Raw genomic sequence first — 16,616 nt, 5'->3', positions numbered from 1 at the left:
GGATGGAAGAAAGAGAATTGTGGGAAATTGTCCCAAGCTCCCATAATTCCTTGAGTGTAGTGCTGGTATCCCACAATACACTGGCATAGTGTTCCACATGGCAGCGTGCAGGATGATGGCACAGGGAACAATAGGATGCCTAGCCATGGTGAGCCATGTCTTTTGATGACACAAGCTCGTGTGGTGAGGATGTGCTGCATCAGCCAAAGCAGCCACATGTGTATACTCTGTTGATGTGGCAATGTCAGCGGATGTATGGCCGCAAAAGTCCTGCTAGCAAAACTTTCTAGTGTAAACGCCTGAGAAGTGCTGCTTGCATGTCCTTTGCTGCTGAGTGCTCTGTGCCCATTCCTTCTTAGGGAGCAGAGAACAGCCCTAATAAATGTGTTCCTGAAACACCCATCTCTCTAAACATAGCATATAACCCTCCAGTAGTGCGACTGCAATCAACAGTGACTGCTGAAAATCAGCCTATTATGAACAATACTGGTCATTTCAGAAGGATCTTGTAAGTTCTTGGGTTTCCCTTTGTGCTCATGAATTAATAGGATCTTTGCCCATTCCCTAATTTTTTATGGCTAATGGTAAGAAAAGAATGGGAGCAATTAAGACTGAGACCAGAAATGAATAAGGATTCCTTTGCCTAAGGAATAAACACCAGTAGCCCTGGGAGCTGTACTTCTCTTTTAAGCTAATCCTCCCCTCTTCTACACATGATGTTTCTGGCTTTCATTTGTCTTGGCAGGAAATTCATCTCTTCTCTTCCCTTTCCCACCCCCTCTTTTCTCTGTTGCCAGATGCTGTTCTTCCCTGCCTCACTTCTCATTCTGCTAAAGTTGGGGTAAGCTCATCTAACGCACGCTGCACGGTGTCTGGGGGGACGGGGTGGAGACAACAGTTTAAAGCAAGCGTCTTAACAATTTCCAGAACTTCACCTTGAGAAAGGAGCCCCGATGTAAGTTGTGAGTCGAAAATGAAGCTGTAAGGTAAACAAAACTCCTTTGCTCCTGTTTGTACGGGGATATTTATCTGCTGAAGGGCAGTGGCAAATGCAACTCTGGGTAAACTGGGTCTATAAACAGCTTTGGAAACAGAGGAACTGATGCATCTAAGAGTTTGCTGTTTGATTTAATGAATCTCACAAAGATCCAACCCTAAAAACAGGTGGGGAGGATTTCATTGTAAAGAGGAGAGAGGTTGTAAATTTTGCTTGGAGGGAAAGATTTGCTCACATTCATCAAACTGAAGTTTGAAGTGGATACTTAGCACTTCTGCTTTTAAAGCTTCCAGAGGCTATTCAGCCATTCGGTTACAGACTAATTAAAGCCTTAGTGCTTCTTGCCCAGTGTGCATTGGAGTTTGGGGGGATGTGCGAGGAGAGCTTTTCAGACAGCGAGGCACTGTACTGGGCTGGATGTGAGAGCTGTGCTGCCAGTTAGCTGCTTGGAGTTTATTCTCACCCAATTTTATATCTGCTGGACAAAAATGAGCATTACCGATCGCGGTGAACAGGAGAGGGCAAATAGGAATTTCTTCTGATGTCTCTTTCTATGCTGCAGGGCTAATGGGGGCTGGAGAGCAGTGCAGACTATTATGGGGTGAACTGAGGTATAGATATTAAGGCAACAAGGTACCCTTAGATTATCTGGTCTGAATCTTTTGTATATCACAGGCGACAGAACCTCACCCAGTGATTCCTGCAGCGATCCCAATAGTTTGGATAAATGGGTATGCTCAATGTGCAGCTTTTCATGTGGGTAAAGGGGCATACACTGTGGTCAAGCTATAACAGGACTGAAGTGTTGTTTTCCAGGATGTGGGTTAATGGAGGTCAGGTGGGTTAGGTCACTGGTGCATCCTTACTGGGTTACCAAGGGTTTAGGTGGCCAGGACCTATGCACTAGCCCTTACAGAGCTGCTGGGATTCATGGAGGCAGGCACCATAGTTCAATCTGTTACAGGGTTAACAGCAAATGGGGCAGGCCCTGGCAGGAAAGCTGTTTTTCAACTCTAGCATTGCATTCCTTGTTACAATGAGTGCCTGACCGCATTCTGTCTAGTTCAGATTGCTTAAGAGTTTCCATTGTAACCCCCTATTTTCATATGCAGATAATTGGGACTATATACAGAGTCTGCTGCAGCTGGCCCCAAATCTATCCTTGTTCTTTTCCCACCCTCCTCTCCATAGTCTGTGCACCCTCCAGTTATGCAGCAAGTGCATGACTAACATCTGTCACATGTGGTTCATTCTGTCTTTCAGCCTCTTCCCAGGGGAAGTGTGGGTGCAGTGGAGTGTTTTGGTTTGGTAGGGTGCTTTTATTATTCTTATATGCACATGCTGCTTTGTGTTTCCATTAGCAAAGGCAGGTTGGAGCAGTGTGCCTTGTGTTGGGGAGGTTAGTGATGATCCTTAGCTCCTGGAGGAGTTCATTTCTCCAGTCTCAGACCATCCCCAAAGAAAGCTCTGTCTCATGCACAGATGAGCTTTACCCTTGCAGTGGCCTGTGGGGGCCTTGGGGAGAAGGAAGGTGGCTTCTACAGGGTAGAAGTTTCTCTCTGGTGGCTTTAAAGGTTATAAGTAGAGGAATCTTCACTGGGAAGTACATCTGGGGCAGTATGATTGAGTCAGGAGGGTATCAGGATGGACATTGACTGGCCAGATCTGAGTAGTGGGTCAATGGAGAGACAGGCAGCAGAGGTGGATGTGATAGTAACGTACCACTGTGTCATCGATTCTCTTTAGGGTGAACGGCTGGTCTACACTAGTGGAACCACCATTGCTAGAACAGGTGAAAAATTCTTTAGCCTGGTGCACTCCACTGGCTCCCGAGGCCAAAATGCCCTTCCCAGCCCAGTGTGCTCCACTGATTTCTGGGCCCAGTGCACAATGTATCCTCGCTGCATAGCCCAATATCTCCTTTCTGTTTTGGGCAACCAAGTTCCTCTAAAGTAATGTGCGATTTCTCAAGGAGCTGATTTACGAGATATCTGAACCATTAGCAATTATCTTTGAAAACTCATAGAAGATGGGAGAGATTCCAGAGGCCTGGAAACGGGCAAATACAGTGCCAATCTATAAAAAGGGGAATACGGACAGCCTGGGGAGTTACAGACCAGTCAGCTTAACTTCAGTACCTGGAAAGATAATGGAGCAAATAATCAAGCATTCAATTTGCAAACACCTAGAAGATAATAAGGTGATAAGTAATAGTCAGCATAGATTTGTCAAAAACAAATCATGTCAAACTAACCTAATAGGTTTCTTTGACAGGGTAACAAGCATTGTGGTTAGGGGGGAAGTGGTATACATTGTATATCTTGACTTTAGTAAGGCTTTTGATACTGTCTCACATGACCTTCTCAAAAACAAACTAGGGAAATACAACCTACATCAGTGGTTGTCAACCTGCAGCCCGTGGGACGCTTGTGACCCAATCAGTACACAGCTGCAGCCCATGTGACATCCTCAGGGCCATACAAATAGTATTGGAAAACTGATCCCAGGGAGTAATTATCTGTGGTTCAGAGTCAAGCTGGAAGGGCATATCGAATGGGGTCCCGCAGGGATCCGTCTGTTCAATATCTTCATCAGTGATTTAGATAATGGCATAGAGAGAACACTTATAAAGTTTGTGGGCAATACTAAGCTGGGAGGGGTTGAAAGTGCTTTGGAAGGCAGGATTAAAATTCAAAATGATCTGGACAAACTGGAGAAATGGTCTGAAGTCAATAGGATGAAATTCAATAAGGACAAATGCAAAGTACTCCACTTAGGAGGGAACAAAGTTGTACACATACAAAATAGAAGAAGCCTGAAAATGTAACAATGTGGCGACGAGGATGGGATTCCTGTGCTGCCCCAGCAACAGAAGGAAGTAGAAGTCAAGGTACAAAAAAACAAAACAAAACAAAAAATCCTTTTTGCTGTTGAAAGGGAGTGAGAACTGGCTTGTTTGCACTGACTGTGCAACCTGAAACTAAAACCATGGCTACACTTACGGGGCCGCTGAAACCTTTTGAGGATAGTGCAATGGCACGTATATACTGAGCGTTTGGAGCTTTTTGTTATTGCAAATGACATTACAGAAGCGAAGAAGGTGCCAATATTCTTAAGTGTTGTAGGGGCTAAAACCCCTACTCCCTGCTACGCAGCTTATTACACCCTGTTAAGCCTGAGACCAAATCTTACAGTGACATTGTGGAAATCCTGGGGTCCCATTTTTCTCCAAAACCACTGGTAATTGCTGAAAGATATAGGTTCCACAAAAGAGACCAGAAAGAAGATGAAACAGTGGTACAATTTGTAGCAACTTTGAGAAAGCTTGTAGAACACTGTGAATTTAAGGAGATGTTAAATGATGCCCTGTGTGACAGGTTAGTGTGTGGCCTGTACAGTGAAGCTATACGGAAGCACCTATTGACAGAGGCTCAGCTTACCTTACAGAAGGCTGGGAGGGATAGTGGTTTGAGTATTGGCCTGCTAAACCCAGGGTTGTGAGTTCTATCCTTGAGGGGGGGGCCACTTAGGGATCTGGGGCAAAATCAGTACTTGGTCCTGCTAGTGAAGGCAGGGGGCTGGACTCGATGATCTTTCAAGGTCTCTTCCAGTTCTAGGAGATGGGATGGGATATTGCTGTCTCCATGAAACTGGCTACAAAGGAGACACAATACATCGGTGCGCCCCCTAGGGTGCATAAGGTGTCACAAGAACCTACCCACAAAACTGTGCGGAGTCAGAAATGTTACCGCAGTGGTAAGCCGGGTCACCATGCATCAGAATGCTTGTGTAAGGACCTGGTGTGTCGACACTGTGGCAAAAAGGGACACATAGAGTGTGCCTGTAAACAAAAGAAAAAGAGGCCTGTGGTCTGGCTGACCAAAAAGGGAAACCTGCATACCCTAGAGCAGACCCAGGATGACCATATCCTCCATCCACCAATGGATTAACTGAAAGATTTGTGCAGACAATGAAACAAGCTTTGAAATTGGCAAAGGGATAATTATCCATTCAAAAGCGTCTGGATACCTTCTTGCTATCCTACAGAAACACACCTCATGCTACGACCAAGGCATCCCAAGGCATCCCCGGCCTGTCTAATGATGGGATGACAGCTGCGCACTTGCTTTGATCTGCTGAAACCTTCTGAACCCCAACAGATTGTGCAACGTCACTAGCAAGATCAAGTGATCAGGCGTGCACCCAGAGCAAAAGATAGGACCGTTAGCCCAGGAGAGCCGGTTTTGGCTTGGAATTATACTTCTGGAGCTAAATGGGTCCCTGCCACTGTCATCGCTCAAACAGGACCTGTTTCCTACACAGTCCGGACTGCAGAGGATCTCACCTGGCGGTGACATGTAGATCAGCTGTTGCCAGGTCATACCAGTCCTCAGGACACATCTTCAGTTGAGTTGCCTGACTTCACCACTTCTGTCGAGACACCGAATCAAGAGTCACTGGTTCCTGACTGTCCCACTCCATTACTGCCGGCGGCTGACATACTCCACTGCCTGGAACGAGCTGATAAAACATCCTCACCCATTCACCCGGAGCCTGTTGTCAGGCCTGCGCCCAAGACACTTTCGGGTGCAACAACACCAGAAGTCCGCCGTAATCCACCTAGAGACAGAAGGCCTCCTCAATGGCTGGATCTTTAGCTAGGGCGAACCCATGGTTTAATAATCCCCAGGGTTTAGCCGGGAATGGAGGCAGTCTACCCTCCTTCTCTAGTTTAGTGTTTGTTTTATTTAGGGGATGGTCTCATTAAGGGGGAAGGAATATGTTGTGTATTTGGTTGTCGTGGTAATAGAATCTTGTTGTTGCTATGGCAACTGAGTTAGATTATTAGGGGATAGCCCAGCCAGTTTTGGCTGGTTTGGTTAGTTCAGTGTGTGGCAATAAATGGCTGCTTTTAAGGTTTACAGCTCTCTGTGTCTCAAGTGATTTCTTCCTAAAACTGCTGCTCCCAAGGATACAACAGAAATGACTGCCTAGGAAGGAGTACAGTAACTCTTCACTTAATGTTGTAGTTATATTCCTGAAAAATGCGACTTTAAGTGAAACAATGTTACGTGAATCCAATTTCCCCATAAGAATTAATGTAAATGGGGGAGGGGGGAGTAGGTTCCAGGGCAGCTTCCCCTATTCTTCAAGCACCAGAGACAGGGGGTTCAACCTTCAGCCCACCCACTCCACTCCTTCCCCCAAGCCCCAACCCTTGATCCACCTTTTCTCCCCCCACCTCCTCCCCCTTCACTTTGCTCGCTGCGTCCTGGCTCCTCCCCCCTCCCTCCCCTCCCTTCTAAACGCCTCAAGCTAGCTGATTGCTGAGTAGGGGAGGGAGGGGGGAGGCGCACCGAGTTCTTGCTCCTCTCCCCTCTCTTCTGCCCGGGGCAATCAGCTGGCTTGCCATGTTCGGAAGGCAGGGGGAGCCTGTGCGCCAAGTCCTCACTCCACCCCACTCCCTCCTGCTTCCAAAATGCTGCAAGCCAGCTGATTGCCGCCAGCAGGAGGCAGGGGAGGGAGTGGAGGTGCGCTGAGTCTTCGCTCCTCCCGCCTCCCTCCTGCCCAGGGCAATCAGCTGGCTTGCGGCATTTTGGAAGCAGAAGGGAGGGGGAAGGAGCGAGGACTTGGCGTTCAGGCTCCCTCTCCCTCCCCTGCCTCCTGAACGCGGCAAGCCAGCTGATTGCCCCGGGCAGGAGGGAGGGGGGAGGAGCGAGAACTCAGCGCACAGGCTCCCCCTCCCTCCTGCCGGTGGCAATCAGCTGGCTTGCGGCGTTTGGGAGGCAGGGAAGGGAGGGGGCGCCTGCGCACTGAGTCCTCACTCCTCTCCCCTCCCTCCTGCCTCCAAAATGCCGCAAGCCAGCTGATTGCCCCCGGCAGGAGGCAGGGGGAGGAGGGGGAAGGCACTGATCCTCAGAGTCTGCCAGCGGGCGGGAGGCACTGTGGGGGAGGGGCCGTAGGGAGGCTGCCAGCTGTGGAGAAAGCAGGCAGACAAACAACGTAAGAGTGGAGCATTGCACAACTTTAAATGAGCATGTTCCCTAATTGATCAGCAATGTAACAACTAAACAACGTTAAGCGGGATGACTTTAAATGAGGAGTTACTGTACTGAAGAAAGGGATCTGGGGGTTATAGTGGATCACAAGCTAAATATGAGTAACAGTGTCACACTGTTGGGAAAAAAAAGTGAACATCATTCTGGGATGTATTAGCAGGACTATTGTAAGCAAGACACGTGAAGTAATTCCTCCACTCTACTCTGTGTTGCTAAGGCCTCAGCTGGAGTATTGTGTCCAGTTCCAGGTGCCACATTTCATGAAAGATGTGGACAAATTGGAGAAAGTCCAGGGAAGAACAACAACAATGATTAAAGACCTAGAAAACATGACCTATGGGGAAAGATTGAAAAAAATGGGTTTGTTTAGTCTGCAGAAGAGAAGATTGGTGGCGGGGTGGGGAGAGGGAACACAACAACATGGTAATAGTTTTCAAGTACATAAAAACTTGTTACAAGGAGGACGGTGAAAATTGTTCTCCTTAACTTCTGAGGATAGGTCAAGAAGCAATGGGCTTAAATTGCAGCAACTTCCTAACTGTTAGGGTAGTTAGGCACTGGAATAAATTGCCTAGCGAAATTATGGAATCTGTCACTGGAGGCTTTTAAGAACAGTTTAGAGAAACACCTGTCAGGGATGGTCTAGTTATTACGTAGTTCTGCCTTGAGGGCAGGGGACTGGACTAGATGTCCTCTCGAGGTCCCTTCCAGTCCTTCACTTCTATGATTCTTCCCCTGCCGTAAAAGAGAAATGACAATTCTGATTAGGCTAATACAAAAATGAGTATTTAAATAAAGGGATGCAGCTGGGCAGGATAACCACATTTATTACACTGCTCTGACCATTAGTGACCTACGGAGGATCTCCCATCTACTAACATCTTCCCTAATATTTACAGTTAGTTGCCAAGTTATCTTTATACATATCCCTTAATTCTGAAGTATAGAATTTTCTCCTTTGCTTTTTGGGAGGGAAATTCCTAGGAAGGTAGTCTGGATATTCAGATTTGTAGTAATTTATTTTATACTCTGAGTGACTCTGGTTGTGTTGTGGAAACAAGCATCTCATTCCCATGTAATGCCACTTTGTGTGCCTACCTAGCTGTTTCACTACCTCTAACTTGTTCAGAGAATCTTCTGGCTCATAGACTCATAGACTCATAGACTTTAAGGTCAGAAGGGACCATTATGATCATCTGGTCTGACCCCCTGCATGCTGCAGGCCATAAAACCGTCCCTACCCCTTCCCTGGACTCTGCTGTTGAAGTCCCCAATCCTGTTTTTAGTGACTTCAATCGGCAGAGACCCTCCTGCTAGAGATCCCTGCCCCATGCTGCGGAGGAAGGCGAAAAACCTCCAGAGGCTCAGCCAATCTGCCCTGGAGGAAAATTCCTTCCCGACCCCAAATGTGGCGATCAGTAAGACCCCGAGCATATAGGCAAGAGTCTCCAGCCCGACCCCGTTAGCCATTATACTATTTACCCACCATTGCTTGGCTTTCCTTGACTACTATGTTTTACCATTAAACCATTCCCTCCATAAACTTATCTAACTTTATCTTAAAACCAGACAGGTCCGTCGCCCCCACCGTTTCCCTCGGTAGGCCGTTCCAATATTTCACCCCTCTGACGGTCAGAAACCTTCGTCTAATTTCAAGTCTGAACTTCCCCACGGCCAGTTTGTATCCATTCGTTCTGGTATCCACGTTAGTACTAAGCTGGAATAATTCTTCTCCCTCCCTTGTATTAATCCCTCTAATATATTTAAAGATAGCAATCATATCCCCTCTCAGCCTTCGCTTTGTCAGACTAAACAACCCAAGCTCCTCTAGTCTCCTTTCGTACGACAGCTTTTCCATTCCTCTGATCATCCTAGTGGCCCTTCTCTGCACCCGTTCCAGTTTGAGTTCATCTTTTTTAAACATGGGAGACCAGAACTGCACACAGTACTCCAAATGAGGTCTCACCAGCGCCTTGTACAACGGAAGCAGGACCTCCTTATCCCTACTAGATATACCTCGCCTAATGCATCCCAAGACCGCATTGGCTTTTTTTCACCGCCACGTCACATTGTCGACTCATAGTCATCCTGCGGTCTACAAGAACCCCTAGGTCCTTCTCCTCTTCCGTAACTTCTAACCAATGCGTCCCCATCTTGTAACTAAAATTGTTATTATTCGTCCCCAAGTGCATCACCTTACACTTTTCACTATTAAATTTCATCTTATTTCTGATACTCCAATTCACAAGCTCATTCAAGTCTCCCTGCAGGATATCCCTGTCCTCCTCCGAATTTACAACGCCTCCCACCTTCGTATCATCCGCAAATTTTATCAGCCCACTCCTGCAATCGGTTCCGAGGTCAGTTATAAATAGATTAAATAAAATGGGTCCCAAAACCGAACCTTGAGGCACTCCACTAGTAACCTCCCTCCAACCTGACAGTTCACCCTTTAATACAACCCGCTGCATTCTCCCCAGTAACCAATTCCTTATCCACTTCTGGATTTTCATATCGATCCCCATGTTTTTCAGTTTAACCAATAATTCCTCATGGGGTACAGTATCAAACGCTTTACTGAAATCCAGGTATATTAGGTCCACCGCATTTCCCTTATCTAATAAATCCGTTACTTTCTCAAAGAAGGAGATCAGATTCGTTTGGCACGATCTGCCCTTTGTAAAACCATGTTGTAATTTATCGCAATTGCCACTACCCTCCAGGTCCTCCACTAGTTTCTCTTTCAGAATTTTCTCTAACACCTTGCACACTTCAGATGTTAGACTAACAGGCCTGTAGTTACCCGGATCACTTTTTTTCCCTTTCTTGAAAATAGGAACCACATTAGCTATTCTCCAGTCTAACGGGACCACCCCCGAGTTTACAGATTCATTAAATATTATCGCTAACGGGCCTGCTATTTCCCGCGCCAATTCCTTCAATATTCTCGGATGTAGATCGTCCGGTCCTCCCGACTTAGCCCCATTAAGGCCTTCAAGTTTTGTTTCTACCTCGGATACGGTAATCCCCCATCCCGAGTGCCCCTCTATAGTGGTGCTAGTATCCCTAATACCTTCATTGGCCTCATTAAACACCGATGCAAAATATTCATTAAGATATTGCGCCATGCCTAGATTGTCTTTAATCTCCTCTCCGGCAATAGACTTCAGCGGTCCCACTTCTTCTTTCTTTGCTTTCTTCCTATTTATGTGGCTGTAAAACCTCTTACTATTGCTTTTAATTCCCCTCGCTAGGTCCAACTCTACACGGCCTTTGGCCTTTCTCACTCTATCTCTACATTCTCTGACTTCACTTAGGTACATTTCCTTACTGATCCCTCCCCTCTTCCACTCTTTAAACGCTTTCTGTTTTTTTCTAATCGCCCCTTTGAGTCGGTCGCTCATCCAGCTCGGTCTAAATCTCTTGCTTAGTAATCTTTTTCCCTTTTTTGGAATACAGGCCTCCGACAGCTCATGCATCTTTAACTTAAAGTAATCCCAGGCTTCTTCTGCTTTTAAATCCATTAATACGTTTGCCCAATCCACTTCCCTTACCAGTCCCCTTAGTTTGTTAAAATTGGCCTTTTTAAAATTATAAACCCTAGTCTTTGATTTAATTCTGTTACTCCTTCCATGTATTTTAAACCGAATTAGCTCATGATCACTGGAGCCCAAATTGTCCCCTACTACCACTTCCTCAACAAGGTCCTCACTACTTGCTAGAATCAAATCTAAAATGGCCTCCCCCCTCGTCGGTTCAGTTACCGACTATTAGCTGTGCTAATACTCCTCTTCAGTTGAATATGAGGAGGGGTTGTGGGCAGCCCTGACTTGTAGCTGGTTCTAGCTGAAAAAGACGTGATGTATTCCACTAAGGACTAGAGGCTTGCAGGGAATTGTGTTGTTCTGTTTCATAGATTAGCCTCCTACATCCAGTTTTTTGCAGTGTGATTATCATAAAAGGCAATTACACCAAATGTAAAGGCCTTTGTGGTATGTGTGTTACCACTATTGATGGGTTGTTGTAATGTTTTGAGTGGGGAGTTTGGTTAAGTAGCTTACACAGATCACTGGCTACTTTTCTCTGTGACAAATCCTGCCCCAGCAATCGTAAAAGCTGTCCCAGGAGATCCGCTATTACCTTTGTTAGAATCTCTGCATCCCTGTTTGATAATGACATAGGCGGACATGCATCGCATAGGGCCTTTGCGTGGCTTTGGCATTAACATGGTATGTGCTTCCCCTTGGGAAGCTAGTAAGTAGGTTGTTATTCCCAAAGCTATTTTATAAACATATTCAGCATGGTTTTTACTGGATATAGTCAACCTTTTTGTATTAGTCACTGCTGAATCCATCTGATCTCGGGGCTTTACCTCTAGTCAGAATTTTAACGGCATTTCTAAGAGCCTCCTGTGTGATTTGCTCATAGAATAATTTTATTTTTGTGTTAGGGGTTAAGTAGCAAAGGGCCAGATTTTCAAAGGTATGTAGGCACCTAAAATACAGATGGTGCCTAGTGGGGCTTGTAACAGTGTTTAAGCAGGCCAGGTGCCTAACTCTCCTTGATTCCCATGGGAGTCAGCAGCCTAACCTGCCAGGTGCTTTTTCAAATCTCACTAGGAACCATCAGCATCTTTAGGTGCCTCCTACCTTTGAAAATCTGGCCCAAAGTTTCCAATTGCCCTTTTTATGTCTCTATTCACTCAGAGGAGGAGAGTAGCTTTTGTAATAAACTTGAACTATTTGAAGAATGCCTTTCGTTTTAGTTATGAATTCCCTTGATTCTGTTTAAAGATAGAATATGCAGTTGCTGGCTTACTTTATTTTCGTAAGATTAGTTAGCAAATGCTGCGATTTGCTGCTGTGCTCGAAATAGCTCTGCTGTTGGATCATATAACTATATTGTGGCTTTTGAAAGACTGGGAAGTCAAGAGGCTTTCTCAGGACATCCAGTCCCTTTAGCTTGTCCCTGCCAAGGTTCTCATAATAGTCTTTTTCAAATTTATATAATTTTACTAAGTCTCTTTAACTAACTAACTAATTCAACCCCCCTATCAAACCAAAACATAAGAACGGCCATACTGGGTCAGACCCATGGTCCATCTAGGCCAGTATCCTGTCTTCTGACAGTGGCCAATGCCAGGTGCCCCAGAGGGAATGAACAGAACAGGTAATCATCAAGTGATCCATCCCCTGTTGCCCATTCCCAGCTTCTGGCAAACAGAGGCTAGGGACACCATCCCTGCCCATCCTGGCTAATAGCCATTGATGGACCTATCCTCCATGAATTTATCTAGTTCTTTTTTTGAACCCTGTGATAGGCTTGACCACACACTATACCACACACCCCATTCTCCTCTGAGGAAGCGCATGAGAAAAAGAATGAACCGTTCATGAAAGCTGCTAATAATTTTGCTCAATGAATGATTGGAAGGTGCTCTGGGCTAGATCACAAACTGCTTCTAAGTCCACCAGTGAGGCACCATGGACATTCTCAAGAGCACTGCTCAGCTAGGTGCCCAAGGTTTCACTGGCAGTCATGCACTAAGCCACCTTAGATATAGGCCCCGGCAGGATTCTCAAACTAAGCGTTTCCCCTGCCTATCTTGCCAGCGGGGCCCAATCCTGCAGGCATAATCAAAGCATGCCTAAGACTGATACCTGTCATAAAAGACAGCTGGGGCAGAGCAGGTGAGATGTGTGCCCAAACTTAGAGGTTAGGCCACTTACTAGGCTGTGGGAGATGGAAGTTCAAGACCCTATAAAAATAATTAAACATTTGTTGGAGCAAAGTGGAACTGCTCCAGCCGGAGAGATTGAGAGAGACGTTCCATGGTGTACTCTGTAGCCTAGTGGTCAGAGTACTCTCCCGGGAGGGGAAGAACCTGCATTTAAGTCCCAACTGCAAAGCAGGGACATGAAAGCAGGTCTCCCACGTCCCAGGTGAGCAAGGATTTCACTTAGCATGGTGGCTGGAGGTTTACTGTTATGGGCTTAGCCCTCAGTCACTGTGGTGTTGAGGGTAGTGTTAAATCTATATAGAACAGACTCTTTGAGCAATTTATTTTTAACTAACCATTTCACAGTATTTCTCATCATCCCAGTTTTTAACTCAAGATGTTTTGATTTCTTTTCCTTTTATTAACCCCTTTTGGGGAAGCATTATTATTGACTGTGACCTCTGTTCTGGCAAGGGATGTTTTTCTGTATGGCTGATAATGACACTCCTTCCAATTTTAACTCCATCTGCATCAAATTTTGGGGGTGGGGATTTCCTTCCAGGTTAGTGACATGCCTTGGTACCAAGGTAGGGAGAAGCTGAGGCACCCTATGGAGCCATTGACTTCCCTACACAATGGAACCCGGTGAGCAAGGAGGTTCTATAGAGCACAGGGATCCATGGGGAGGCAGGGATCAAGGAACCAGGAGAGTTAGGAGCTTTCCTGAGTCAGCTTCTGAGTCATTTTCCCACTACTCCTCAGGCTCCAACATCCCACACCTTGACTCCTGCTTCCCCCCACAGCACTGCATCCCTGTGAACTTCCTGAAGTCCGCGGGACCTGCTGCAGACTTTAGTAGGCCTGCGCATAAGCCCAATGTAGACACTACACAGATCCACAGCAGCTCCTGCTCCTTGATATCTGGGACTGGGAGTAGGCATAATGGTTTGGAACTGGGGAAGCTTTAGGCAGGGGCTAGATGACTCAAGGAAGATGGGGGTGAGCCATGGAAACAGGAGAACTACCCTGGCCAAGAAAAGGCTGTAGTGCCTAGGAGCTCTGCAGGTGTGCTGAGCTGAGGCTAGGGGGGAGAATCTGGGAGTTTAGGATATATGCAGGGTTAGAAGTGTTCCTGAGGCCAGAGGACATCCATGTAGCTGCCTATACGGGGCTGTATACTGCTGATGGCTGCCGTTTCCTACAATTCCCCTTTTCACACAGCGGCATGTTGTAAGGGGGCTCTTCAGAATGGAGTATTCCATGCTTCAACCTCATCCCAGTGCCAGGGAAACAGATTGAGGTGCTTTGCCACAGTACGGTTTCTGCACAGGGAAATAGCACCTCATCAGTCCATCTGAGTTCTTCGAACCTGGACATACAATAGTAGATCAAGGAGAACTGGGTGACATTATTTATTTGGACTTTCAAAAAAACCCTGACAAAGTGCCTCACAAGAGACCAAGGACAGGGCCGGCTCCAGCTTTTTTGTCGCCCCAAGCAGCGAAGCTGGGAAAAAAAAAAAAAAAAGATAAAGCCACGGTCAGTAGCACTTCGGCGGCAGTTCTACCGCGCTGCTTCATTCTTTGGTGGCAATTCAGTGGTGGGTCCTTCGCTCCGAGAGGGACTGAGGGACCCACCGCCGAATTGCCACCGAAGACCCAGACGTGCTGCCCCTTTCCGTTGGCCGCCCCAAGCACCTGCTTCCTTCGTTGGTGCCTGGAGCCGGCCCTGACCAAGGAGATGGAGCAGTCTTGAGGAGAGAAGCAAAGTACCGTCATGCATCTGGAACAGGTTAAGAGATAGAAAATAAAGACTAAGAAATGGGAGAAGGAGACAGATTTGGGGGCAAAGCAAGGGGAAAAAAATTGAACACCGTGAAATGTCTTTGTTGCTTCCATTTCCTTTTTTAAAATGTAGAAAATTCCTTACAAAGTAGCTACATTAAAAGAAATGAAAAGTAAGGCCTGAAAAGTCAGGAAATGACAAAGTTACAATTGCCTGTGAAATCTTAATCCTGCCTCCTTGTGAGTTTGCCTTAGGATACAGCTTTTTTTAATTAACATGATCACATGGTCTTAAAATGAAAAGCCTGATCATAATGCTCTCTGAACATTTTGTCATAATCTAATTGTGGTTCAATAAATATTTTTTCAACCTCCTTGTGCACGTTAGCAGCTTCAGGAATTGAAGTGAATTCCTCTGCACAGAAACAAGGGGCATTGCTACTGACTTCAATGTTTGGAGTAATTCCCCAGTAAACTTTCAATTCCCCACTAATTCCCCAGCCCAATATTTGCTGCCATCTGGCAACCAACCGATTCATAGATTCCAAGGCCAGAAGGGACCATTGTGATCATCTAGTCTGACCTGTGTAACGCAGGCCGCAGAACTTCCCCTGAAAAAATTGCTAGAGCATATTTTGCAGAAAAACATCTAATTTTAATTTAAAATTGCCAGGGATGGAAAATCCGCCGTGACTCTTGGTAAATTGTTCAGTGTAACCAACTCTTGCAATTTTATCTGAGTTGTGAGATATTTGGTGTTTTTCTTAAAGCCATAGCTCCTGGAGCCATGTGACTACATGGGAATCTCAACTTTCATTTTTTTAAAAATTGAAGTTTCTAGTCCTCGTGGTTTCAGAGAAGCCTGAAAATGTAACACCTAAATACGTAACCTCCCCTCCCCCCCCCCAAAAAAGAACCCAAAACTTATTATTTTAAAAATCTGACAATTTTAAGCCAATCTCTATTTTGGGGGCCAGACTCATCATTTTTCAATACTTGGGTTTGGCCGTATTGTAACATCTTGTCTATATTTGGATCACAAATTAGGTATGAGCCAACAATGTGATGCAGTTGCAAATAAGGCGGTTTGAATCTGGAAGCTGCAATGCATTTATTGTGAAAGAATTTGCACATACAGGTCCTGATGCTACGGGGGTAAGCAGTGCACATGTGAGGGACCCCACTGAACTCCAGGTGCAAATTTTAACAGTAAGGGTAAAAAAACAACAACATTTGAACGACTGGCCTGGGGATGGGATCGACATGCTGTCATGTGGAGTCTTTCAATCAAGGTTGGTTGTAGCTTTCTCAAAGATACGCTCTAACTCAGTGTTCCTCAGCGGCTGGGGCACGACCCACAAGTGACCAGGAAAGGCAATCAAGGGGGTTGTAAGGTGCAGAAAATTATTATAATTATAAAGCAAAGAAAATAAAATTTCCAGAATAACTTTGGAGCAGCCTAAACATTAAAAACCTATCTCGCTCCCCCCACTACTTGCAAATAAGGCCCTTCAAGACCAAATATTCTCTGTCAAGCTCTCAACATACACAGGCTAGAATTGTTCTCCTTGATACATTTTTACTCTGACTTTTATAGTAAGTATAAGCAGGGGAACGGGGCTTGCAAACGTTTTTGACTTCCAGTAAGGGGTCGCCAACCTGGAAAGGTTGAGAAACACTGCTCTAACTTAACCACAGGACTCTGGCTTGTGCTGTGCAGGAGGTCAGACTAGCTGATTATAGTGTGCCTCTTGGCCTTACAATCCTTGACTCTGTGAAAATCAGGCTTTATAGAGGCACTGGAGTCTGGCCATGCACAACCCACTGCTGGATTGGGACCATATCTAGCATCATCTCTCATACTCTTTCCATCCAAGTCTTTTGAGTGCAATTTTAGAGTAAGCCCACAATGGCCCTATGTTACTACACGAATATTTTTCTTGAAAAAGCCTCATCTTAGCCATGTGGGTCTGTCACAAATCTACTCACATGGCACTTATGCTCTTTCTCGTGTCTTTAGATTGTATCACTAGTGACTGTACCCAAATATTCCAGTG

General features: G+C 45.8%; 1 protein-coding gene across 1 annotated transcript in view; it reads left to right on the top strand.

Annotated features, from left to right (window-relative positions):
* The first annotated feature begins 818 nt into the window (after positions 1 to 818).
* Positions 819 to 16,616, top strand: part of ARHGAP36 (Rho GTPase activating protein 36) — a 100,108-nt gene continuing 84,310 nt past the window's right edge. Inside the window, exon 1 of the mRNA XM_054039642.1 lies at positions 819 to 841. The gene's annotated coding sequence lies outside the window, so the exon portion shown is untranslated. The remainder of the gene's footprint in view (positions 842 to 16,616) is intronic.

This window comes from Malaclemys terrapin, chromosome 9 (assembly GCF_027887155.1).
Source record: "Malaclemys terrapin pileata isolate rMalTer1 chromosome 9, rMalTer1.hap1, whole genome shotgun sequence".
NCBI classification, from domain to species: domain Eukaryota; kingdom Metazoa; phylum Chordata; order Testudines; family Emydidae; genus Malaclemys; species Malaclemys terrapin.
The sequence above is the reverse complement of the archived record's forward strand: the minus strand, read 5'-3'. Positions and strand labels throughout refer to the sequence as shown.